We start from the raw sequence: 18,114 nt of genomic DNA, 5'->3' as shown, positions 1-18,114 counted from the left end.
GGTCCTTACGGAGTCCCAGCATCCACTTAGGACGTCAGAGAAATTTTGTTTCTGTGCAGGGTAAATACTGGCTGCTTTATTTTTACACTGCAATTTAGATTTCAGTTTGAACACACCTCATCCAAATCTAAACTCTTTCTGCACATGTTATATCTGCCCCCCCTGCAGTGCACATGGTTTTGCCCAGGTGGTCTTCAGTTTGCCGGCTGTTGGGATCCCGGCGCACAGTATACCAGCGGCGGAATCCCGACACCCGGCATACCGACACCTTTTCTCCCTCTTGGGGGTCCACGACACCCCTGGAGGGAGAATAGACAGCGTGGCATGCGTAGCTTGCCACCGTGCCTGCATGGGGCTCATTTGCGCTTGCCCAGCTGTCGGTATGCTGGCGGTCGGGATTCCGGCACCGGTATGCTGGCCGCCAGGAGCCCGGCTGCCGGCATACCATACTACACCCGTTTTGCCCAACTGCTAACAAATTTGCTGCTACGATCAACTCTGAATAAGGCCCCCTGTCACAAATGGTACTGTGTACCCTCTCCTTTATTTCAAGTTTTCTACATCCCTTATTAGAAATCCTATGGATCCCTCTCCTGGAAATATTGTGAACTATAGCCATAGGTTACAGGCGTCAGCTAACAGGAAGCAATCCGGAGCTTAGTAAATATGTCAATCAAGCAGCCCCCATAAAAGCCTACGGGGACTGCTTTTGCAGTCAAAAATGGGCAATCTCCAATACATGCTGTTGCGCCCCCTGCTAGATACATATTCGGGATGCTTAATATTTTCGGGATCATGCATTTTCGCCGGGATATCTGCAAATACTTGCCCCTAAATTATACTGTAAGGCATCTTGTAACATGGAAGCAGTGACCAGTGGATGTGGGTACAGGGAATTGCTGTTTTATTCTTTACTGGCTAGTGGTGACTGGTGAGCAGAGGTGTAGCTAGGCGCCATGGTGCCTGAAGCAAGGTTATGTTTTGGCGCCCCCCACCCCTGTACTGAATTGGGGGCCTAGCCAACTAGACCTTGTTGAGCACAGGGCGAAAGTTTCCTTTGGGTGCCCCCAATGTTTAAAATAGGGTCCGTGTGCTGAACGCTTGCAACAATAATATAAGGGCATGGCAGTACGGATGGTGTAATGGTTAGCATTACTGCCTCACAGCACTGAGGTCATGGGTTCCATTCCCACCATGTGTGGAGTTTGTATATTATCCCTGTTGTAGCTTGTACCTGTAGTTCTTCTCAGCTTGCTGCTTCGGCTTCACTAGCTAACCAGTACACGTTACCCCTTCTTGCAGACAGAAAAGGATGAGGATCCCCAGAGAATAGACACTACACCTGGAAAAGCGGAGCTAAAGGAATTTATTAGCGCTATGGCGCTCACCACTGCTTGGCAGTTGGAGAAGGGTTAATCAAACAGACTACAATACCATAAGTCAGTACTTTCAAACAAAGCACAACAATATACAAGTACCTTGCAGAATCATGCAATATGTAACCAAATCCTTGGAATACTCTTTTCACAGAAATATTAGCCAAACATACCATAATGCCACCGTTTGCCTACTGTATCTCATTAGCAGGCATTCAGGTTTAAACTTCGAGAGCAATGGGATCTACTATGCAGGTACCTGCGTCATTTAACTAATGACATTACAGTGGTGGCACATACATTTCAGATGCGTAGCACATCACACTGTATATCCTTTACTTGACATCAGGTACCCGATCCCTAACTTAAAGGTCTCGTTCAGTAGTCCCACTTCCTGTACCTGTGCAAAGGATTTATGTGATATAACTGTGGGTACTTAGAGGCTGCACCTGAAGCCTGTTATGTCCCCAGAGGCAGCGAAGCAACAGTTTATATGTCAAGTAACAAGCGACACCATCTCTCATTAATTTAAGGTAGCATAAGAGTTCAACAGCAATAGTTCAGCAGATCTTTGGCGTTTAAGCAGTAACTTGTGTTTTCCTTTAAGGATGGCTGGTAGTAGCGGATCTTGCCACGGGCAAGCAGGACTTTTGCCCGGGGCGCTGCCATCCGGAGGGCGCCGCACCAGGGCAAGATCCGCTGCTGCTGTGCCCCCCGCTGCCCGCTGTGAAGGGAAACTAGTTTCCCTTCGTGGAGAGGACCTTTGCTGTGCGGTGCGCGATGACGTCATCGCGCAACGCCATTAAAGGACCTCTCCACGAAGGGCTTCACAACGGCCAGCGGCAGCTGGGGGCACATTTCAGTCTGTACAGGGGGCGTAGATGACCACGCTCCCTGCACGAAGCCACGACCCCCATTGCCGCCCGGGGCGCGCAAAGCCGCAGAACCAACCCTGCTGGTAATATACAATAACTGGCACAACACTGTGGTAGTGACTTGTTCACTAAATTCATGCAAGAGTAATGCCCCCTGCAGCTATAAATTAACTCTGACCAGGATCGGTAAAGCGGGGTGTAGATAGTCTCTGTTAATTTGGGCACTGTCCCAAGATTACTGGCAGGATGAAGAGGTGACTGTTCTAGCACGTCACTCAGTCTCTTTCTGTGATAGATGCTAGTAGGGACAGGCAGCATTGTAAGAGTACTGCAACCCTGAGGCTATTACTAGCACTTGGGAAGGAATGGCTGCTGGCTGTGTTAAGGTGCCTCTTCCCTGTTCTATTAGCAATTGCAGTTGCATGCTTACTCCTCCAGACGCTTCCTTCGGACACAATTACTGCAGCCCACGGCTGATGCACTTGTGCCTGTGTTGTTGCTCCTGCTCTGCGTGGCTGATGCTTTGGAGACCCAGAAGCAGTTGACCGGACCTCCGTTACACCGTGGTTCTTGGGGCTGCTTTGCGTCCTCTTCCAGTTTGTCAGGCGTACTGCACTTTCGGCGGTTCTCTGCGGCAGGACACGGCCCTCTATTACCGCTGTGCGCCGGCTCTCCCATAGTGCTGGATACTGCTCCACGTCTCCTCTGTGGCTGTGACATACACACCAGGCTGCCGCTGCGATCTCCACCAGGCACTCCACAGGCTACTACATACTCCTCACCACAGGACCAAACACTCCCCTCTGCACAATACCACGCTGGCTCTCTCTCTTCTGCTCCAGAGTCCAGACCTGTGCAGAAGCTATATAAGCCTTCCTCTGATCCAGGGCAAAGTTCTATAAATCCAGGGTAACATTCCATATCTGGGTTTCCCGCCCTGAGGGCACCCAATCAGTTGCAGGCAAGAAGTTCTGCAGCTAGCAACATTGTATAACCCCATACTTACCGACGCTCCCGTTTTCTCGCCCAGTGTCCCGCTACCCCGGAAAGCCCTCACAATCCCCCGGAATCCACCCAGCCATGTCTGAAAACCTGACTGAGCATTGGCGACTCTGGGCGCGACAGGGGCGGAGCTTGATGCCCGACCATGCAGTAAGGCAGTGTAACCGCGGCATCAGCAGCGGATCACCGGCGGCATCAGCAGATGATCACTCCCCCTGCCCGCCCTCCTCCTCCCCGCACATCGGTACTGGAGCAGCTGTTAGTTGGTAGTGATGGGGGATCTGGTGTGTCACGGAGCGCTCTAGTGGAAAGAGTGAGGCACCTGGGAGTCCGGAGGAGAGGCAGGAGAAGAGGTAGGAGTGTCTGTATGTGTGTGTGTGTGACCTATGTGCGTAGTCTGCCACCACTGTGTGTGTGTGTGTGTGTGTGTGTGTGTGTACTGTACTCTGCCATCACTGACCACTGTGCTGTGTGTGTGTATAGTCTGCCACCATTGACCCATGTATGTATGTGTAGTCTGCCACCACTGACCACTGTGTGTGTATGTGTGTGTCTGTGTAGTCTGCCACCACTGACATCTGTATGTATGTGTGTTTAGTCTGCCACCACTGTGTGTGTGTGTGTGTGTGTGTGTGTGTGTGTGTGTGTGTGTGTGTGTGTGTGTGTGTGTGTGTGTGTGTGTGTGTGTGTGTGATTTACTCTGAGACTTTTTTTTTTTACATATTTATATTTATAGAATTTGGCTGGACAATATGTTAATGAATTAATATTGGTAAATAGGTACCAGAGCAATAACTGGAGGTTGTGCCAGCATCGCCGACACACAGCAAATATGCAGTGATGGCACAGAACCACCAGCAGCACCCACACAGCCATGCTGCCACCGCCGCAATAGCCTGGCTACTTGTTACATAGGTAGCCGGGCAGTGCTGCAGCTTCCCGTTCTTCCCAGCTTGTCCGCAGGGTCTGAAGAACACACAGCCACGTGTAAAAGGGCCAGCTGGTGGAAGCTGCTTCTCCAGAGCCAAACATAAATATAACACACACACGCATAAAAGGGGCTCTACCTGGCATAATGTGTAAAAGGGTCTCTGCCTGGCATAATATGTAAAGGGAGGCTCAACCTGGAGTAATGCGTAAAAGGGGCTCTACCTGGAATATTGTGTTAAAGGGGCTTTACCTGGCATGTGTGTATAAGCTGACACTGTCCCATCCATAATGGGTGCAGTATGTGTGCTGTACATGGGCCCGAGTCAAGAAGGGGCACACGCTGCACCAACTGTTTGAATACTTACCCCTCCGGAGTCCCGCGCCGAAGTCAGCAGCGCTACAGAATCACTGTGAAAAGGGTGCAGCAGCCATTTTCCTGGTGATCTGCGCATGCGCAGTAGAGTCTGAGCCCTCTAGTGCTCAGACTCTCCAGCGCTGCCGGCAGAGAGGAGGGAGCCCGAACGGAGGAGCACACGGGCCTCCTCTTCTCTTAAAGCGCCCCTGCCCTGTTTGTGTATATGTAGGCTAGCAATAACTCCTGTGTGTGTAGAGTGGCATTAACACCTGTGTGCCACTGCAGGACAGCCACCTGCAGTAGGCACGCCCATAGGTGGAGCTAGACATGCCCTTAAGGCGGAGCATGACATGCCTCACTCAGCAGTGTGCCGCAAGAACTCCCATACCGTATAGAATCTCCCTGAAACTGGTTTCCAAAAGTAGGCAAGTATGTATAACCCTTGTTGTCTCTGAAGCCTCTGGGCTGCTGGCTGTGAATTGCATTAACCCTTTCTTGGGCTGGTTAGTTGTGGCGTGCATGTCCCAGTGTCTGTGATTACGGGCATGCTGGTACTTGTGGTGCCACGTGTGTGTGTGTGTGTGTGTGTGTGAGTGCGTGCGTGCGTGCGTGCGCGTGTGTGTGTGTGTGTGTGTGTGTGTGTGTGTGTGTGTGTGTGTATTCTCTCTAAAGTTCTGCGGAATATGTGAATGCTATATAAACTAAAACGGGGAAAAGGCGCCTCCCTGAGCCTATGTTGAAACGCTGCCTGCTGCTCCCAAAGGAATAGGGTATTAGCAATCCCTAGACAATTGGAACTCTCTTGTTTAGTTTTTTTGCTATATAAACAACTGATAATAAATAAATAGATAAATGATGGCTTCATTGGGCAGGTGTGTGGCAACAAAATAGTACCAATTCACAAAACATTAGATAGAAGTGCTGCAGCATCAATGTAGAGAAAAGTGCTGCAGCAGCTGGGGCAGAGAGAGGATCTGCAGAAGTTGAGACAGAAAGAGGTGCTGCAGCAGCTAGAGCAGAGAGAGAGCTGATGCAGCATCTGAAGTATAGACATGTGCTGCAGCTTCCAGAAAAGAGAGAGGTTCTGCAGGACAGAAGAGACCCTACTGCACAGCTACAAGCAGACAATGAGACATATAAAGAGGGCGGGCAGAGCTCCAGCATGTGACGGCTGTCAGTGTCTCCTGCTGTCTCCTGTGGCCTGCCCTGTTCTCTACCCAGTCTCACAGTCTGACTCAGTGTGCGTCCCCTCTGCTTCTTCTCCTCCTCCTGCTCTGTGGCTGCCAGTGGCCCGCAGGAAGGGAAGGGCAGTGCACCCTCTAACTTTTTTGGTGCCCGGAGCTCATGCTCCACCTGAGCCACCCTCACTAAACCCCTGCTGGTGAGTGTGCGTGGTTTGTGGGGAACCCTTCCAAATGTTCCTATGGGGCCTATAAAGTTCTAGTTTATCACTGATTTATTTATTAACAGTTTCTTATATAGCACAACACATTCCGTTGCACCCCTGTCCTCACGTGTTATGTTTGCCCTTTATCTGAGGTGTCCGTTCCGCACATTTAATAAACGAGTGTACTATGCAGATTTCAGAGTATTATTGTAGAATCTCTTCTGGGATCTGAATTTATTACACTTGTAAAAATGTTTGGGAATGATTATTTATTTTAACAGTTTAAGGTGATCATTATTTTGTTTTAAATAATTGTTGGTGTATATGTATGTAGTAGAATATATTTCTCATACGTCCTAGAGGATGCTGGGGTCACTTCAAGAACCATGGGGTATAGATGGGATCCGCAGGAGACATGGGCACTTTAAGACTTTCAAAGGGTGTGACCTGGCTCCTCCCTCTATGCCCCTCCTCCAGACTCCAGTTTAGAATCTGTGCCCAGTGAGACTGGAGGCACTATAAGGAGCTCTACTGAGTTTCTCTGAAAAAGACTTATGTTAGGTTTTTTATTTTCAGGGAGCCCTGCTGGCAACAGTCTCCCTGCTTCGTGGGACTTAGGGGAGAGAAGTTAGACCTACTTCTAGTGAGTTTATAGGCTCTGCTTCTTGGCTACAGGACACCATTAGCTCCTGAGGGTCTGATCGCTAGGTACGCCCAGATGCTCGTTCCCAGAGCCAGCCGTCACCCCCCTTGCAGAGCCAGAAGTCAGAAGACAGGTGAGTAGAAGAAGCAAAGAAGACTTCAGTGACGGCTTCTGAGGTACCGCACAGCGATCGCACGCTGTGCGCCATGCTCCCACTCACAGCGGCACTACAGGGTGCAGGGCGCGGGGGGGGGGGGGGGCGCCCTGGGCCGCATATCAATCCTCATTCTGACACTGGCATGAGGGGACATTTGTTCCAAGGCACTGTCCTAAGCCCTGCCAGTATAAATATTTGTTGAAAATTGCGGGAAGGAAGCGCGCTATTACGGGGCGGAGCTTCTTCCTCACAGCTCACACACACACTGCTCACAACTGCAGGGTGCAGGGCGCAGGGGGGGCGCCCTGGGCAGCATAAAACTTAGTTTATGGCAAAAGGCACATTGTCCTACCCCCGCCAGTATAGTTAACTATTTAAGTTAAGAGCGAGTGAAGCGCGCCAGTACGGGGGCGGGGCTTCTTCCTCACTAAGCCAGCACACTAATCAGCGCCATTTTCTCCTCACAAGAGAAACGCTGGTCCTCCCTTCACTACTGACTTGTATCAGGGTGCAAAAACAGGGAGGGGGGGGAGATGTATATGGTACTTGTACTATTATAATAATAAAAGCGCTGCAGGTCTGTTTTTCAATGATATGTTTCACAGATTGTGTGTGCTTGGCGCTAAGGTGTGAGCTGGTTTTTCCTCTCTGTGTCCACCTGACAGAGATCTGTTCCCTATAAGTCCCAGTGTGTCCGTGAGTGTGTGTGGTACACGTGTGTGACATGTCTGAGGCAGGGAGTTCCTCCCTGGAGGAAGCCATTGTAGGGACACAGAGTTGTAAGGTGGTGGCGATTCCGACACACCAAGAGCCTGCATGGGTGAAAGGAATACGTGGTAGTATGCATCATATCAATAGGAGATTAGATAAGGCTGTATCTAATACTGCATGCTGGATATGTGGAAGATGTGTTTCTTTTCAGGATTCTGTTCTTCCATCTGCAGGCGGCCCTTCCTGGGTCACATAAAGTCCATTTACAAATGTTATGACTATTGATACCGACACGGACTCTAAGTCCTGTGTCGACGATAGGGACTCCAGGGAAGTAGATCTAAATAGATCTAATTAGAGTCCCTCCCACGAGTTTAATATATTCTTTCCCGGCTGTCACCCTCTGTGTTAGATAGTGCACTGTCCAAGGTGACAAACAAAGTAATTCTCCCTGCACCGGGTACGGCGTTACTAAAAGAGCAGGCAGACCGAAAGGTGAAAAATACATTAAAATACATTTATGTTGCAAATGGTACGCTACTCAGACCCACTATTGTTTGCGCGTGGGTGAGTCGCGCTATTGAAAGCGTGTCATCAGAAATTGACACGATTGATTAAGATGAGTTACTTCTTAACTGAGGGAATATCAAAGTCGCTGCCGCATACATGCTAGAGGCGATAAAAGATATTGGACTCTTGAGTTCACAAGCTGCTACCAGGGCAGTATCAGCTCGGCGGGCGTTGTGTATTCGCCAGTGGAACACGGATGCAGATTCCAAAAGAAATATGGAGGCTCTCCCACATAGGGGTGAGGCCTTATTTGGCGATGGACTAGATGCGTTAGTCTCAGCAGCTACCGCAGGTAAGTCGACATTTTTTGCCATCTGCGCCTGCACTGGCAAAAAAGACATATCACTCTCACATGCAGTCCTTTCGGCCCAATAAATACAAAAGCGAGAGGTTCCCCCTTCTTTGCAGGTAGGGGAAGGGGAAAGGGAAAGAAGTCCACAGTGGCTTCAGGTTCCCAGGAGCAGAAGTCTACCCCTACTTCTGCCAAAACTTCAGCATGACGCTGGGGCTCCCTTGCGGGAGGCCACACGCGCGGGGGGTGGGGGTGGGGGTTGGCATGTCTCAAACTGTTCAGCCAAGGTTGGATTCTGTCTGGCCTGGATCCCTGGGTGTTGCAGATAGTGTCCCAGGGATACAAGCTGGAGTTTCAAGACGTTCCCCCATGCCGATTTTTCAAATCGACCTTGCCAACTTCTCTTCCAGAAAGGGAAGCAGTAACAGCGGCAATCCAAAAATGATGTCAGGATCAGGTCATGGTCCTGGTACCTTTGTCTCAACAAGGGGAGCGGTTTCATTCAAGCCTTTTTGTAGTTCAGAAGCCGGACGGCTCGGTCAGACCGAGCCTAAACCTAAAGAATCTGAATCTCTACTTGAAACGATTCAAGTTCAAAATGGAATCGCTGAGGGCAGTGATTTCCAGTCTGGAGGAGGGGGACTACATGGTGTCTGTAGACATAAAGGATGCTTACCTGCATGTTCCCATTTATCCTCCTCACCAGGCTTATATGAGATTCGCGGTTCAGGATTGCCATTACCAATTCCAGACGTTACCTTTCAGTCTCTCCACGGCTCCGAGGGTTTTCACCAAGGTGATGGCGGAGATGATGGTCCTCCTGCATCAAGAAAGAGTCAATATAGTTCCTTATCTAGACGATCTCCTGATAAAGGCGAGATCCAGGGAGCGGTTGGTACAAAACATTGTGCTCTCCCTGTCCATACTCCAACAACACGGTTAGATCCTAAATTTTCCAGGAAAGATTATCTTTTCTTTTTGGGATGATTCTGGACAGGGAAGTTCAGAGAGTTTTTCTTCTGGTGGAAAAGGCTCTGAAAATCCAGAAAATGGTAAAACTAGTTTTGAAACCATCAAGAGTGACGATCCATCAGTGCAAATATGGTGGCGGCCTGCGAGGCCATACAGTTTGGCAGGTTCCATGCCTGGGTATTCCAGTGGGACCTGTTGGAAGAGTGGATCCCACCTGCACATGCACCGGACGATAGTCCTGTCGTCGAAAGCAAGGATTTTACTCCTGTGGTGGCTCCACAGCTCGCACCTACTAGAGGGATGCAGGTTCGGGATTCAGGACTGGTCCTGGTAACCACGGATGCAAGTCTCCGAGGCTGGGGAGCTGTCACTCAAGGGAAAAGCTTCCAAGAAAAATGCTAAAGTCAGGAAGCCTGCCTTCACATGAACATGCTGGAATTGAGAGCCATTTACAACGGCCTTCAGCATGCGGTACATCTTCTTCAAGATCACCCCGTGCAGATCCAGTTAGACAATGTAACAGCACGGCGGAACAAAAAGCAGAGCGGAAATGGCAGAGGTGACGAAGATCCTCCTCTGGGCAGAAAAACATGTAAGGGCTCTGTCGGCAATTTTCATTCTGGGAGTGGACTACTGGGAATCAGACTTCCTCAGCAGACACGATCTCCATCCGGGAGAGTGGGACCTCCACCAAGAAGTCTTTGCAGAGGGGACAAGTCTTTGGGGAGTTCCTCAAGTAGACATGATGACTTCTTGTCTCAACGAGAAGCTTCAGAAATATTGTTCCAGACTCTCAGACAATAGCAGTAGATACTCTGGTGACCCAGTGGCTATTCCGGTCAGTGTATGCATTCCTTCCACTTCCACTGATCCCAAAAGTTCTCGGGATCATAAGAAGAACAAGGGTTTGGGCAATTTTCATTGCCCCAGACTCGCCAAGGAGGGCTTGGTGCCCAGATCTTCAGGAGTTGCTCATTAAAAGATCCTGGGCCTCTTCCTCTTCGCGAGGACCTACTACGGTAGGTGCCATGGGTGTACCTACACTTACCGCGGCTACGTTGGTCGGCATAACTGTTGAGCGCCGGATCCTAGCCCAAAAGGGTATTCCCAAGGAAGTCATCCCCACTCTTATTCAGGCCAGGAAAGGAGTAATGTCTAAACATTACCACCGTTTTTGGAGAAAATATGTGTCTTGGTGTGAATCCAAGAAAGGTTCAACAGAAAAGTTTCAGTTAGGGCGTTTTCTCCATTTCCTACAGGCTGGAGGGAATGCAGACTGAAGTTGGACTCCATTAAGGTCCAGATTTCAGCATTGGCAGTTTTCTTTCTGAAACTATTAGCTTCCCTTCCGGAAGTTTTAGTCTTGCGTGAAAGGCGTGTTGCGCGCCCAACCTTCATTTGTGCCTCCAGTGGCACCATGGGATCGTAATGTGGTGTTGCAGTTCCTTCAATCACGTGGGTTTGAACCTTTAAGAAGGTGAAGTTGCTCTTTTCACTTGAAAAGTGGCCATCCTGTTGGCCTTGGCATCTGCAAGGCGTGTGTCTGAGTTAGGGGCCTTGTATCACAAGAGCTCTTATTTGATCTTCCTTGAATATAGAGCTGAATTGAGGACACGTCAGCGTTTTCTACCGAAGATGGTTTCCTCTTTCTACAGGAACCAGGCTATTGTGACGCCTGTGGCTACTGACACCTTCGCTGAGTCAAAGTCTCTGGATGTGGTTGGAGCTTTGAAGATTATGTCGCCAGAACAGCTCTGATTAGGAAAACAGTGGCTCTGTTTGTCCTGTATGCTCCCAACAAGGTTGGGTGTCCTGCTTCCAAACAGACCATTGCGCGCTGAATCTGTGGTGAGATTCAGCATGCTCATTCCACGGCTGGATTGCTGTTACCGAAATCGGTGAAGGCCCATTCTACTAGAGAGGTGGGCTCGTCCTGGGCGGCTGCCCGGGGGATCTCGGCATTACAACTTTGCCGAGCAGATGTTTGGTCGGTTTCAAACACTTTTGCAATGTTTTACAAGTTTGATACCCTGGCTGATGAGGACCTTATGTTTGGTCAATCGGTGCTGCAGAGTCATCTGCACTCTCCCGCCCGTTCTAGAGCTTTGGTATAACCCCATGGTTCTTGAAGTGACCCCAGCATCCTCTAGGACGTATGAGAAAATAGGATTTTAATACCTACCTGTAAATCGTTTTCTCTTAGTCTGTAGAGGATGCTGGGCGCCCGTCCCAGTGCGTACTGTATCTGCAGTTAGTGGTTGTGGTTACACACAGGTTGTGTTACGGTTTTTGTCAGCATATTGCTGAAAATTTCTTCATGCCGTTGGCTTGTGATCTGTTGAATGCCACGTTCTGCGGCATGCTTGCGGTGTGAGCTGGTAAGATGCTCACCGTGGTTTAACAATAAATCCTTTCCTCTAAATGTCCGTCTCCCTGTGCACAGCTCCTTAAACTGGAGTCTGGAGGAGGGGCATAGAGGGAGGAGCCAGGTCACACCCTTTGAAAGTCTTAAAGTGCCCATGTCTCCTGCGGATCCCGTCTATACCCCATGGTTCTTGAAGTGACCCCAGCATCCTCTACAGACTAAGAGAAAAGGATTTACCGGTAGGTATTAAAATCCTATTTTTTGCCACATTAGTATTTTTTTTTAACATATGCGGTGGGATTTAATGGTGCCCGAGATCACTGGAGAAGCGGGATGTCGGCCAATCTCTGTTGTTTTTTTAAAGGGGCAATCACTCACAAAGCATGCCTTGTAAGTGATTGCCCTTTAAAAAAAATATCCGTGATTGGCTGGCATCCTGCAACTCCGGCGATCTTGGGCGCCATTACATCCCGCTCATTGAGTGGGACTAACTACAGTTATTAATCATACTTTTAATAATTTAACATAATCACTACAAAGGTATCTGTAGTGTATACTGGTTTATTTTAGAGATGAGCGGGTTCGGTTTCTCTGAATCCGAACCCGCACGAACTTCATGTTTTTTTTCACGGGTCCGAGCGACTCGGATCTTCCCGCCTTGCTCGGTTAACCCGAGCGCGCCCGAACGTCATCATGACGCTGTCGGATTCTCGCGAGACTCGGATTCTATATAAGGAGCCGCGCGTCGCCGCCATTTTCACACGTGCATTGAGATTGATAGGGAGAGGACGTGGCTGGCGTCCTCTCCATTTAGATTAGGAGAGAGAGAGAGAGATTGACCTGAGGCTGATACTGTAGAAGAGAGTGCAGAGTTTAGTGACTGACCACAGTGACCACCAGCAGTGCAGTTGTTTTATTTAATATATCCGTTCTCTGCCTGAAAAAAACGGTACACACAGTGACTCAGTCACATACCATATCTGTGTGCACTGCTCAGCCCAGTGTGCTGCATGCCTGCATCATCTATGTATATATTATATATCTGACTGTGCTCAGCTCACACAGCTTATAATTGTGGGGGAGACTGGGGAGCACTGCAGTGCCAGTTATAGGTTATAGCAGGAGCCAGGAGTACAAGACAGTCACATACCATATCTGTGTGCACTGCTCAGCCCAGTGTGCTGCATCATCTATGTATATAATATATATCTGACTGTGCTCAGCTCACACAGCTTATAATTGTGGGGGAGACTGGGGAGCACTGCAGTGCCAGTTATAGGTTATAGCAGGAGCCAGGAGTACATATTATATTAAAATTAAACAGTGCACACTTTTGCTGCAGGAGTGCCACTGCCAGTGTGACTGACCAGTGACCTGACCACACTGACCACCAGTATAGTTAGTAGTATACTATATTGTGATTGCCTGAAAAAGTTAAACACTCGTCGTGTGACTTCACTTGTGTGGTGTTTTTTTTTTTATTCTATAAAAAACTCATTCTGCTGACAGACAGTGTCCAGCAGGTCCGTCATTATATAATATATATACCTGTCCGGCTGCAGTAGTGATATATATATATTTTTTATATCATTATTTATCATCCAGTCGCAGCAGACACAGTACGGTAGTTCACGGCTGTAGCTACCTCTGTGTCGGCACTCGGCAGTCCATCCATAATTGTATACCACCTACCCGTGGTTTTTTTTTCTTTCTTCTTTATACATACATACTACTACATCTCTTTATCAACCAGTCTATATTAGCAGCAGACACAGTACAGTACGGTAGTTCACGGCTGTGGCTACCTCTGTGTCGGCACTCGGCAGTCCGTCCATAATTGTATACCACCTAACCGTGGTTTTTTTTTCTTTCTTCTTTATACATACATACTACGACATCTCTTTATCAACCAGTCTATATTAGCAGCAGACACAGTACAGTACGGTAGTTCACGGCTGTGGCTACCTCTGTGTCGGCACTCGGCAGTCCGTCCATAATTGTATACCACCTAACCGTGGTTTTTTTTTTCTTTCTTCTTCATACATACATACTACGACATCTCTTTATCAACCAGTCTATATTAGCAGCAGACACAGTACAGTACGGTAGTTCACGGCTGTGGCTACCTCTGTGTCGGCACTCGGCAGTCCGTCCATAATTGTATACCACCTAACCGTGGTTTTTTTTTCTTTCTTCTTTATACATACATACTACGACATCTCTTTATCAACCAGTCTATATTAGCAGCAGACACAGTACAGTACGGTAGTTCACGGCTGTGGCTACCTCTGTGTCGGCACTCGGCAGTCCGTCCATAATTGTATACCACCTAACCGTGGTTTTTTTTTCTTTCTTCTTCATACATACATACTACGACATCTCTTTATCAATCAGTCTATATTAGCAGCAGACACAGTACAGTACGGTAGTTCACGGCTGTGGCTACCTCTGTGTCGGCACTCGGCAGTCCGTCCATAATTGTATACCACCTAACCGTGGTTTTTTTTTCTTTCTTCTTCATACATACATACTACGACATCTCTTTATCAACCAGTCTATATTAGCAGCAGACACAGTACGGTAGTTCACGGCTGTAGCTACCTCTGTGTCGGCACTCGGCAGTCCGTCCATAATTGTATACTAGTATCCATCCATCTCCATTGTTTACCTGAGGTGCCTTTTAGTTGTGCCTATTAAAATATGGAGAACAAAAATGTTGAGGTTCCAAAATTAGGGAAAGATCAAGATCCACTTCCACCTCGTGCTGAAGCTGCTGCCACTAGTCATGGCCGAGACGATGAAATGCCAGCAACGTCGTCTGCCAAGGCCGATGCCCAATGTCATAGTACAGAGCATGTCAAATCCAAAACACCAAATATCAGTAAAAAAAGGACTCCAAAACCTAAAATAAAATTGTCGGAGGAGAAGCGTAAACTTGCCAATATGCCATTTACCACACGGAGTGGCAAGGAACGGCTGAGGCCCTGGCCTATGTTCATGGCTAGTGGTTCAGCTTCACATGAGGATGGAGGCACTCAGCCTCTCGCTAGAAAAATGAAAAGACTCAAGCTGGCAAAAGCAGTAGCACCGCAAAGAACTGTGCGTTCTTCGAAATCCCAAATCCACAAGGAGAGTCCAATTGTGTCGGTTGCGATGCCTGACCTTCCCAACACTGGACGTGAAGAGCATGCGCCTTCCACCATTTGCACGCCCCCTGCAAGTGCTGGAAGGAGCACCCGCAGTCCAGTTCCTGATAGTCAGATTGAAGATGTCAGTGTTGAAGTACACCAGGATGAGGAGGATATGGGTGTTGCTGGCGCTGGGGAGGAAATTGACCAGGAGGATTCTGATGGTGAGGTGGTTTGTTTAAGTCAGGCACCCGGGGAGACACCTGTTGTCCGTGGGAGGAATATGGCCGTTGACATGCCTGGTGAAAATACCAAAAAAATCAGCTCTTCGGTGTGGAACTATTTCAACAGAAATGCGGACAACAGGTGTCAAGCCGTGTGTTCCCTTTGTCAAGCTGTAATAAGTAGGGGTAAGGACGTTAACCACCTCGGAACATCCTCCCTTATACGTCACCTGCAGCGCATTCATAATAAGTCAGTGACAAGTTCAAAAACTTTGGGTGACAGCGGAAGCAGTCCACTGACCAGTAAATCCCTTCCTCTTGTAACCAAGCTCACGCAAACCACCCCACCAACTCCCTCAGTGTCAATTTCCTCCTTCCCCAGGAATGCCAATAGTCCTGCAGGCAATGTCACTGGCAATTCTGACGAGTCCTCTCCTGCCTGGGATTCCTCCGATGCATCCTTGCGTGTAACGCCTACTGCTGCTGGCGCTGCTGTTGTTGCTGCTGGGAGTCGATGGTCATCCCAGAGGGGAAGTCGTAAGCCCACTTGTACTACTTCCAGTAAGCAATTGACTGTTCAACAGTCCTTTGCGAGGAAGATGAAATATCACAGCAGTCATCCTGCTGCAAAGCGGATAACTGAGGCCTTGACAACTATGTTGGTGTTAGACGTGCGTCCGGTATCCGCCGTTAGTTCACAGGGAACTAGACAATTTATTGAGGCAGTGTGCCCCCGTTACCAAATACCATCTAGGTTCCACTTCTCTAGGCAGGCGATACCGAGAATGTACACGGACGTCAGAAAAAGACTCACCAGTGTCCTAAAAAATGCAGTTGTACCCAATGTCCACTTAACCACGGACATGTGGACAAGTGGAGCAGGGCAGGGTCAGGACTATATGACTGTGACAGCCCACTGGGTAGATGTATGGACTCCCGCCGCAAGAACAGCAGCGGCGGCACCAGTAGCAGCATCTCGCAAACGCCAACTCTTTCCTAGGCAGGCTACGCTTTGTATCACCGGTTTCCAGAATACGCACACAGCTGAAAACCTCTTACGGCAACTGAGGAAGATCATCGCGGAATGGCTTACCCCAATTGGACTCTCCTGTGGATTTGTGGCATCGGACAACGCCAGCAATATTGTGTGTGCATTAAATATGGGCAAATTCCAGCACGTCCCATGTTTTGCACATACCTTGAATTTGGTGGTGCAGAATTATTTAAAAAACGACAGGGGCGTGCAAGAGATGCTGTCGGTGGCCAGAAAAATTGCGGGACACTTTCGGCGTACAGGCACCACGTACAGAAGACTGGAGCACCACCAAAAACTACTGAACCTGCCCTGCCATCATCTGAAGCAAGAAGTGGTAACGAGGTGGAATTCAACCCTCTATATGCTTCAGAGGTTGGAGGAGCAGCAAAAGGCCATTCAAGCCTATACAATTGAGCACGATATAGGAGGTGGAATGCACCTGTCTCAAGCGCAGTGGAGAATGATTTCAACGTTGTGCAAGGTTCTGATGCCCTTTGAACTTGCCACACGTGAAGTCAGTTCAGACACTGCCAGCCTGAGTCAGGTCATTCCCCTCATCAGGCTTTTGCAGAAGAAGCTGGAGACATTGAAGGAGGAGCTTACACGGAGCGATTCCGCTAGGCATGTGGGACTTGTGGATGGAGCCCTTAATTCGCTTAACAAGGATTCACGGGTGGTCAATCTGTTGAAATCAGAGCACTACATTTTGGCCACCGTGCTCGATCCTAGATTTAAAGCCTACCTTGGATCTCTCTTTCCGGCAGACACAAGTCTGCTGGGGTTGAAAGACCTGCTGGTGAGAAAATTGTCAAGTCAAGCGGAACGCGACCTGTCAACATCTCCTCCTTCACATTCTCCCGCAACTGGGGGTGCGAGGAAAAGGCTCAGAATTCCGAGCCCACCCGCTGGCGGTGATGCAGGGCAGTCTGGAGCGACTGCTGATGCTGACATCTGGTCCGGACTGAAGGACCTGACAACGATTACGGACATGTCGTCTACTGTCACTGCATATGATTCTCTCACCATTGAAAGAATGGTGGAGGATTATATGAGTGACCGCATCCAAGTAGGCACGTCACACAGTCCATACTTATACTGGCAGGAAAAAGAGGCAATTTGGAGGCCATTGCACAAACTGGCTTTATTCTACCTAAGTTGCCCTCCCACAAGTGTGTACTCCGAAAGAGTGTTTAGTGCCGCCGCTCACCTTGTCAGCAATCGGCGTACGAGGTTACATCCAGAAAATGTGGAGAAGATGATGTTCATTAAAATGAATTATAATCAATTCCTCAGCGGAGACATTGACCAGCAGCAATTGCCTCCACAAAGTACACAGGGAGCTGAGATGGTGGATTCCAGTGGGGACGAATTGATAATCTGTGAGGAGGGGGATGTACACGGTGATATATCGGAGGGTGATGATGAGGTGGACATCTTGCCTCTGTAGAGCCAGTTTGTGCAAGGAGAGATTAATTGCTTCTTTTTTGGGGGGGGTCCAAACCAACCCGTCATATCAGTCACAGTCGTGTGGCAGACCCTGTCACTGAAATGATGGGTTGGTTAAAGTGTGCATGTCCTGTTTTGTTTATACAACATAAGGGTGGGTGGGAGGGCCCAAGGACAATTCCATCTTGCACCTCTTTTTTCTTTTATTTTTCTTTGCGTCATGTGCTGTTTGGGGAGGGTTTTTTGGAAGGGACATCCTGCGTGACACTGCAGTGCCACTCCTAAATGGGCCCGGTGTTTGTGTCGGCCACTAGGGTCGCTAATCTTACTCACACAGTCAGCTACCTCATTGCGCCTCTTTTTTTCTTTGCGTCATGTGCTGATTGGGGAGGGTTTTTTGGAAGGGACATCCTGCGTGACACTGCAGTGCCACTCCTAAATGGGCCCGGTGTTTGTGTCGGCCACTAGGGTCGCTAATCTTACTCACACAGTCAGCTACCTCATTGCGCCTCTTTTTTTCTTTGCGTCATGTGCTGATTGGGGAGGGTTTTTTGGAAGGGACATCCTGCGTGACACTGCAGTGCCACTCCTAAATGGGCCCGGTGTTTGTGTCGGCCACTAGGGTCGCTAATCTTACTCAAACAG

The 18,114-nt window shown here is 48.9% G+C and overlaps 2 long non-coding RNA genes across 2 annotated transcripts in view; one reads left to right on the top strand and one right to left on the bottom strand.

The window, feature by feature from the left end:
• The window catches only part of LOC134929201 (uncharacterized), a 43,519-nt gene extending 40,157 nt beyond the window's left edge, over nucleotides 1-3,362 (bottom strand). Inside the window, exon 1 of the long non-coding RNA XR_010178374.1 lies at nucleotides 3,258-3,362. This is a non-coding gene — a long non-coding RNA (uncharacterized LOC134929201). The remainder of the gene's footprint in view (nucleotides 1-3,257) is intronic.
• Nucleotides 3,363-3,509: 147 nt separating this feature from the next.
• Nucleotides 3,510-18,114, top strand: part of LOC134929200 (uncharacterized) — a 153,737-nt gene continuing 139,132 nt past the window's right edge. Inside the window, exon 1 of the long non-coding RNA XR_010178373.1 lies at nucleotides 3,510-3,606. This is a non-coding gene — a long non-coding RNA (uncharacterized LOC134929200). The remainder of the gene's footprint in view (nucleotides 3,607-18,114) is intronic.

This window comes from Pseudophryne corroboree, chromosome 5 (assembly GCF_028390025.1).
Source record: "Pseudophryne corroboree isolate aPseCor3 chromosome 5, aPseCor3.hap2, whole genome shotgun sequence".
NCBI lineage: Eukaryota > Metazoa > Chordata > Amphibia > Anura > Myobatrachidae > Pseudophryne > Pseudophryne corroboree.
The sequence above is the reverse complement of the archived record's forward strand: the minus strand, read 5'-3'. Positions and strand labels throughout refer to the sequence as shown.